At 45.1% G+C, this 8,942-nt stretch overlaps 1 non-coding gene and 1 pseudogene across 1 annotated transcript; both read right to left on the reverse strand.

The window, feature by feature from the left end:
* Positions 1-483: 483 nt before the first annotated feature.
* On the reverse strand, positions 484-685 carry LOC139274260 (U2 spliceosomal RNA; annotated as a pseudogene).
* Positions 686-5,299: 4,614 nt separating this feature from the next.
* LOC139274373 (U2 spliceosomal RNA) lies at positions 5,300-5,488 on the reverse strand. Its single transcript, XR_011595453.1, has one exon. It is a non-coding gene; the product is annotated as a U2 spliceosomal RNA (small nuclear RNA).
* Positions 5,489-8,942: the final 3,454 nt, after the last annotated feature.

Raw genomic sequence — 8,942 nt, forward strand, 5'->3', positions numbered from 1 at the left:
GTGTAACACCTCCCTTAGCACTGCGCCCCACACTCAGGGCCCAGCTGCCCAATTTTGCTGACTGATGCGCGAACTGTTCCCGGGCGGTATTAGGACCGCCCCGCAGACATTAACACCCCAAAATCTGAAAAGCCGAAAATCCAGCCCTTAATATTTATATAAATGTTACTATGAAAAATATCTATTAACTCAATGTCAAATTCTGTATAAAAGCACTCAGGTAGGAAACCTCAAAAAAATCCCAAATTTTCTTCCCTTTCTTTCTCAAGGGTGTTGACTCAGGCCGCAGTATAGTTCCATGCATTTTGAAACCAATTGTAACACCTTAGTGATGCCAAGCTCCCCGGTCTATACAACTCACTCCCAATACAGGTAGTGAATGCACTTAACAAATTATTATTTTTTTTTTAATTCATTGCCAATCTTTCCAATTCTTTGTCAAATCACAACCTTGCACACATCAAGGTTAGCCAAAAGGCCTAGAGCCACTGCACCGTTCCTGGAAGTACTGCAATACCAGGTTCGTGCCATGGAGGTGGATGGGTCAAGCCACCCCACCCACCTCCTATTTCCAAAAAGCATAGGAGAACCACCTTCCTGATCCAGGGAGAACCACGTTGGGGTCATGGTTACTCCCCTGTCAGGTCAGTTACGCATGATCTTAGCCAAAAGGCCGAGAAGCGATGAATGCACTTAACAAATAAGCCATCAGTTTGCCCCAAATCTGATTTTTTTTTTAGATATTTTTTAAAAAGCTCAGGTGAGTGTAGCTCTCTCCGATGGCCTAATGGCTAAAGTCACGGTGGTTTTAGTATACGTGCCAGAAGGTCCCAGTTTTGATTATCTGTTAGTTTTGAGTTGGATGAATGCAGCTGGAACACTACAACTGGCCTCACCACACAGAGGCTAGGTTACAGAGGGGAAAATTAATTCCTGCTGCTGATCACAGTCCAGCAACCTCCAACAATGCGTATTGGGATGGTTTCCATATTTAGCTTTGCTCTGAAGGTTTCCATGACCGAGCAGCGTACTGACACTCACTGTTCGGCTTACACATAGAAAGTTGGTGGTGCAAAGTACCAGAGAGATGTCTGTGCCCATAAACCTGTAGCCCAGCTGGTGGTGCCAGTGTCTGCAGGACAGAAGGGGAGAAAGAAATACAAGAGAAGTCACTAGCTAATTTAAAAAGATATTGATCTCCTACAACAACAATAACTTGTATTTATATAGCATCTTTAACGTAGTAAAATGTCCCAAGGCACGTTACAAGAGCGTTATAAAACAAAATTTGACATCGAGCCACATAAGGAAACAATAGGGTAGATGACAGGTAGATTTTAAGGTGCGTCTTAAAAGAAGAGAGAGAAGTTGAAGGCGGAGAGATTTAGAGAGAGAATTCCAGAGCTTGAGACCTCAGCAGCTGAAGGCACGGCCACCAATGGTGGAGCGATTAAAATCAGAGATGCTCAAGAAGCCAGAATTAGAGGAGTGTAGATATCTGAGGGTTGTGGGGCTGGAGGAAATTACAGAGATAGGGAGGGGACGAGGGGCCATGGAGGGAATTGAAAACAAGGATGAAAATTTTAAAATTGAGGCATTGCTTAATCGGGAGCCAATGTAGGTCAGTGAGCACAGGGGTGATGGGAAGAACGTAGAAGGCCAGCCATGTGTGCGTTGGAATAGTCAAGTCTAGAGGTAACAAAGGCACGATACCCCAATGGGTGAGTTGGTTGGTGCACTGCACGTTTGGTATTAAACCATACTGAACAGGAGGGTCCCAGGCTTAATCCCTCGTCTGTACTGAGTTAGCTCATCTCAGCCCGTATTGTGATGGAAGCCTCAAACTTTGATGCAGCTCAGCATCAAGTAACCTGCTGACATTAACTGTCTATGTTCACTTGGGAAGGGTAGCCGCTTGAATATGGGGAACACTGTTCCCCGTGGAACTTAGGGGTCGAACTTGCCCCTCTCCTTAAGGCCTGTTATCACCGTAAATCGGTGGCCACACTGTGGAGTGGAGTGGAGCCGCCGACTTTTCATGGAAAGTCCGCTGCCGATAGCCCAATTGCCCTCCAGTTTTCCCAGGGGTGCCCCGATATCCCCTACCACCGCTCCACTGCTGCCGTCTTAAGCGCGTCATCACCATGCACATCGCCGATCTAACCCCCAACATTCCACTCTGAAAATATTTGGCCCGCCTGGCGGTGCCAAAACAAGTTTTTTCTCGGGGTTCCAGTGAGGTTGTGGCCTTCTGCAGCGGCGGTGTGGCTTCCCTTAAAGGGGAGGCTGCCACCATGTTTATTTTTGTTGGCTGACTGCCAGGTCGGCCTGACAATTATGCCTCCAGGTTCATCTGTGCCGCCATCAGGCACCCTCTCTTCCTGGTGGCCCAGTGGGCCCAAGTTTAAAAATCGAAGGGGAGAGCCGTGGTGACGCGGCGCTGTGATGATGTCATCGCGCGGTGACTCCGCCCCTCAGGTGCTGTCACCGCCCCCGTTATGATCGAGTTCCGGATGCATGGAAAAACAAACACCAAAGAGCCGAATGTCCCCCAAGAGTCAACCTGAACCACAGCTACGGTAAAATCCATGGAAGCAGGGTGGGAGCGCCCCGTTTCGGGCGGGGGACAATTTCTACCCCTTAATCTCTTGAATAAATTACTACCATCTGGACAGGAAAATAAAACCGAGAGCAGTAAAAATAATACTCATATCTTAATTGGCTTTTTCCAACTCCTGCCTCTCCCTTCCACTAACTCCTCCCCCACTGGAGACATCACTCCACATGGAGCCATCCCACTGGCATTAGCACCAACACCCATCAGTGAGAGGCAAGACCCAGAGAAATAGAGATACGCTGCCTGACCTGTTGAGTGTTTCCTGCTTTTTCTGTTTGTCCCAGAGGGAGAGAGAAGCAGAACTCATGGTGAGGAGAAAACTAGGGAGAGACACTAGTACCATGCATATCTCTAGTTGCAAAGCTTTCACCACACCTAGGTGGGAAGTACTTTAAATGTCCTTATCCTTTAAAATGGTAATATTTGTATTGATGTACTATGATTCACAAGTTCATTTGTATTGTCAAAAAGAATGTAACAGTTGTTACATTATCTTCTGTACTGCACAACTTACCATATCCTCAAGGTCTAGTTCAGGTATAGTAACACCCAGGAAAAATTGGTTATTCCGGAATACTTGCTCGTGTCTTGGGATAAGATTATCTAAAAACAAAAGCATGTCTAAATAATGTAATAAACATTATTTACATCACAGTCATGTTAACAGAAAGTAAATGATTATAAGATGATGGACTAGTTTACCCAGAGTCCTTATTATCAGGTAGATTTGGTCCACATTCGATTTGCCAGGCCATAAGGCCTGTCCAGACACCAGCTCTGCAAAGACAGTACCTACAGCCCAGATATCTATTGCACACCCATACTGTGCATCTCCCACAAGTAGCTCAGGTGCTCGGTACCACTGGGTTGCTACGTAGTCTGTGCAATCATCTCCCGGACCTGCTGTTGGGGAAAAAAATTAATATAATTTCACACAAAATAATGTCACTTCAGACCATGGATGGTGCCATGTGTGGTATGAAGATTCACTTTCTCCCGCTGGTATGCTCATAAAGGCTAGGAGTTAATATTTTTTTTAAATCACATAAACCAAAAATAATTTATCTGAATATATTTTTAAGTCATTTGACTACCAAGGCTATTACAAAGGCTATTCTTATGCAATAAACAGTAAATGGTTTATCAGTTCACAAAAATATTAGTCGGATTTATTTATTGTAGGTATCTCGCCATTCCATTTTTGCTTTAGGATCCAATGCTTGGGTAGTTTTTTTAAGGTTGTGTTACCCTCCAGATTTTCCTCGACTGCTCCCTTTCCTTCTTGAGTGTTCTGGATGATATATGTTGTGCAGCTGATCGTGCGGGTGGATGGCCTACATAGAAACATAGAAACATAGACACATAGGTGCAGGAGTAGGCCATTCGGCCCTTCTAGCCTGCACCGCCATTCAATGAGTTCATGGCTAAACATTCAACTTCAGTACCCCATTCCTGCTTTCTCGCCATACCCCTTGATCCCCCTAGTAGTAAGGACCTCATCTAACTCCTTTTTGAATATATTTAGTGAATTGGCCTCAACAACTTTCTGTGGTAGAGAATTCCACAGGTTCACCACTCTCTGGGTGAAGAAGTTCCTCCGCATCTCGGTCCTAAATGGCTTACCCCTTATCCTTAGACTGTGACCTCTGGTTCTGGACTTCCCCAACATTGGGAACATTCTTCCTGCATCTAACCTGTCTAAACCCATCAGAATTTTAAATGTTTCTATGAGGTCCCCTCTCATTCTTCTGAACTCCAGTGAATACAAGCCCAGTTGATCTAGCCTGTCCATGATCTGGATGCTAGGAAGCACCTATGAACAAGCCAGACTTTATTTGGTTGCTTTCCAATAGTGTTTGCTATGTCTAGACAATGGGTGAGGACATGAATAAGCTGGGCTGGGCTGGGCTGGGATGCTGACACTCTTCTTTGAGTCTCACATGAAAATGAACAAGATGGATCCTTCCCCCAGAACAAGTGGCAGCGTCAGGTGAGCAGGGATGATTAAGGGAATATTAGGGAGAAAATGAAAGAAAGGATTAAACCCTCAAAATTTGGGGTTTTTATACATACAATACCGTGTCAATATAAAAATATCCTATTAATCTACGGCATTCAAAGTAAAAAATGACATACTTAGTATCCGAGCAAATCCGAGCACACAGCTTGATAACCCCTTCTTTAATAATCAGAATGTGAATACACTGGAAAAGGAGCATCAAATTAAAAAGGAAAATCTGGTTAGTTTTGCCCACATGAAACTTTAATTCAAGTGTGTAAATACTCAGCTTATCAAATTTATTGCCTTGAATAAATCCCTCTTGAATATTAAAATTATTTTAAAACTAGGCACAAGTATAATATATAAAATACACAATACCCCCAACAATGCTTAATGTGCCACTCACAGCAACGTGTTGTGGTAACCGTACACGCTTCTCTTTTGGAGATAAAACAGCTAAGTTTAAAATGTTAATATTTTGGAAAAAAAGCAACAGGTTTTTTGCTAAGATTTACAGGCAACATGATCAAATCCAATCTACTGCAGAAAAACAACAATTTGATTATGTGAGAACAATTATATCTTTATTTTTATTTTATTCGTTGCCAATCTTTCCAATTCTTTGTCAGATCATCTTGTCAGATTACAAACGCCAGAGGTCACCTTCCACACATCAAGGATCACTCTGCACCATTCCTGGAAGTACTGCAATACCAGGAGGTGGATGGTCAAGCTACCCCACCCACCTCCTATTTCCAAAAAGCACAGGAGAATCACCTTCCTGATCCAGGGAGAACCACGTTGGGGTCATGGTTACTCCCCTGTCAGGTCAGTTACGCATGATCTTAGCCAAAAGGCCGAGAAGCGATCAATATAACAGTGACTTATGTTGTGTTTGTGACAAAAGTTAACAGCTTGAAGCATTTGCCACATGATGTTTTTAACCATTGCTTCTGGTAACCTAAACCAGAGAGACATTCGTTACCCTCAGGACCAGTGACAATACCTTCAAAACATTTTTAAAAACTATATAAAATTCCACATACAGAGTACTTTCATTTTGGGATTTTATTCTTTGCTGTGATGGAAACCTCGAGGCCGAAATTCAGGGTCCATATAAGGGCCCGTGTCCACCGTTTTGTGGCGACCATGCAGTGAAATCGAGTGGCTGCCGCGTTGCAGTCCATTGGCCACCCCGACCCAAATTCAGGTCGGAGATTTTTCGGCCTGTCCCGCCGCTGCTGACCACCACAAGCCCATCATCAAAATTTAATAATGGGAAATGTGGAAATGGCTGAGACCTTAAACAATTATTTTGCTTCGGTCTTCACAGTGGAAGGCACAAAAACCATGCCAAAAATTGCAGGCCACAGGAATGTGGGAAGGGAGGACCTTGAGACAATCACTATCACTAGGGGGGTAGTGCTGGACAGGCTAATGGGACTCAAGGTAGACAAGTCCCCTGGTCCTGATGAAATGCATCCCAGGGTATTAAAAGAGATGGCGGAAATTATAGCAGATGCATTCGTTATAATCTACCAAAATTCTCTGGACTCTGAGGTGGTACCAGCGGATTGGAAAGCAGCTAATGTAACACCACTGTTTAAAAAAGGGGGCAGGCAAAAGGCAGGTAACTATAGGCCGGTTAGTTTAACATCTGTAGTGGGGAAAATGCTTGAAACTATCATTAAGGAAGAAATAGTGGGACATCTAGATAGGAATAGTGCAATCAAGCAGACGCAGCATGGATTCATGAAGGGGAAATCATGTTTAACTAATTTACTGGAATTCTTTGAGGATATAACGAGCATGGTGGATAGAGGTGTACCGATGGATGTGGTGTATTTAGATTTCCAAAAGGCATTCGATAAGGTGCCACACAAAAGGTTACTGCAGAAGATAAAGGTACGCGGAGTCAGAGGAAATGTATTAGCATGGATAGAGAATTGGCTGGCGAACAGAAAGCAGAGAGTCGGGATAAATGGGTCCTTTTCGGGTTGGAAATTGGTGGTTAGTGGTGTGCCACAGAGATCGGTGCTGGGACCACAACTGTTTACAATATACATAGATGACCTGGAAGAGGGGACAGAGTGTAGTGCAACAAAATTTGCAGATGACACTAAGATTAGTGGGAAAGCGGGTAGTGTAGAGGACTCAGAGAGGCTGCAAGGAGATTTAGATAGGTTAAGCGAATGGGCTAAGGTTTGGCAGATGGAATACAATGTTGGAAAGTGTGAGGTCATCCACCTTGGGAAAAAAAACAGTAAAAGGGAATATTATTTGAATGGGGAGAAATTACAACATGCTGTGGTGCAGAGGGACCTGGGGGTCCTTGTGCATGTATCCCAAAAGGTTAGTTTGCAGGTGCAGCAGGTAATCAGGAAGGCAAATGGAATGTTGGCCTTCATTGCGAGAGGGATGGAGTACAAAAGCAGGGAGGTCCTGCTGCAACTGTATAGGGTATTGGTAAGGCCGCACCTGGAGTACTGCGTGCAGTTTTGATCACCTTACTTAAGGAAGGATATACTAGCTTTGGAAGGGGTGCAGAGACGATTCACTAGGCTGATTCCGGAAATGAGGGGGTTATCTTATGATGATAGATTGAGTAGACTGGGTCTTGACTCATTAAGGGTTACGGGGAGCGGGCAGGTAAGTGGAGCTGAGTCCACGGCCAGATCAGCCATGATCTTGTTGAATGGCGGAGCAGGCTCGAGGGGCTAGATGGCCTCCTCATGTTCCTAATTCTTATGTTCTTAAAACGCGCACCACCACTCTCCCTCACCTGCAGAATACTCAGACCGAAACTTAGGTAAAAAAAATCGTTGCTTTCTCTGTCGGTGCACCTTGTCTGCTCTCTCTCTGCCCTGGCGGTGCGGAGGCCATTAAAGGCGAGGGCTGAATGCCGCGGCCACCATCTTATTTTTTTTGCCGACCGACTTCCATTCGGCCGGACTATTGCACCCCCGAGCTCGGCCGGGCCGCAAACAGGCAGCCTGGTAACCCCCTCTTGGGTGCCAGGCCGCTGGCCCGGCCAAAACCCTCCCTGCTGGCCCAGTGGCCAAAGATAAAAAATGCCCAATTCTCTCCCCTTTAACAGAGAGGAGAGAGTGTGGTGCCACACGTGTGCTGTGACAGCGGTGGAGTCTCGATCCCGCCCCAACTTTTGCCCCTCAGCCTGACTTACTGCCGCACTTCCGGCCCCATTATGACCGACTTCTGGTCCAACGTTAAAAAAAGTACTAAGTCCCGAAAATCGACGGAAAGGCTGCCTCAACGCTCCCGCCGGGAAAAACTTTAAAAAATAGATAGGTGCGCCAGCTTTCTGGCAGCCCTGAATTTCGGCCCTCTCAATTCATGCAACACCTTATGGTGGAAACCCCTAATAGCACTATCAAAAAATCTTACAGGAAATCAAAGTCATTTACAGATGGTATGATTAGCTCCAGAAAACGTTTCCAATGAATAAAAAGACTTGGGTCTACATTCACGATTCTTCAGCTGGATAGTTTCTCAGCCACTCGGTTAGGGTGGGGACGCTGCTAACTAAATGCTGTAAGTTTCCAAAGGTGAAAGGAGGGAAATTGACAGGTGGGTCAAGTGCTAAGATCCTAAACAGTTAGTTTGCAGGTGCAGCAGGTAATCAGGAAGGCGAATGGAATGTTGGCCTTCATTGCGAGAGGGATGGAGTACAAAAGCAGGGAGGTCCTGCTGCAACTGTATAGGGTATTGGTGAGGCCGCACCTGGAGTACTGCGTGCAGTTTTGGTCACCTTACTTAAGGAAGGATATACTAGCTTTGGAAGGGGTACAGAGACGATTCACTAGGCTGATTCCGGAGATGAGGGGGTTACCTTATGATGATAGATTGAGTAGACTGGGTCTTTACTCGTTGGAGTTCAGAAGGATGAGGGTGATCTTATAGAAACATTTAAAATAATGAAAGGGATAGACAAGATAGAGGCAGAGAGGTTGTTTCCACTGGTCGGGGAGACTAGAACTAGGGGGCACAGCCTCAAAATACGGAGAAGCCAATTTAAAACTGAGTTGAGAAGGAATTTTTTCTCCCAGAGTGTTGTGAATCTGTGGAATTCTCTGCCCAGGGAAGCAGTTGAGGCTAGCTCATTGAATATATTCAAATCATAGGTAGATAGATTTTTAACCAATAAGGGAATTAAGGGTTATGGGGAGCGGGCGGGTAAGTGGAGCTGAGTCCACGGCCAGATCAGCCATGATCTTGTTGAGTGGTGGAGCAGGCTCGAGGGGCTAGATGGCCTCCTCCTGTTCCTAATTCTTGTGTTCTTATGGTCTTATGTTCTTATGTACT

This window comes from Pristiophorus japonicus, chromosome 9 (assembly GCF_044704955.1).
Source record: "Pristiophorus japonicus isolate sPriJap1 chromosome 9, sPriJap1.hap1, whole genome shotgun sequence".
Taxonomy (NCBI): Eukaryota; Metazoa; Chordata; class Chondrichthyes; family Pristiophoridae; genus Pristiophorus; species Pristiophorus japonicus.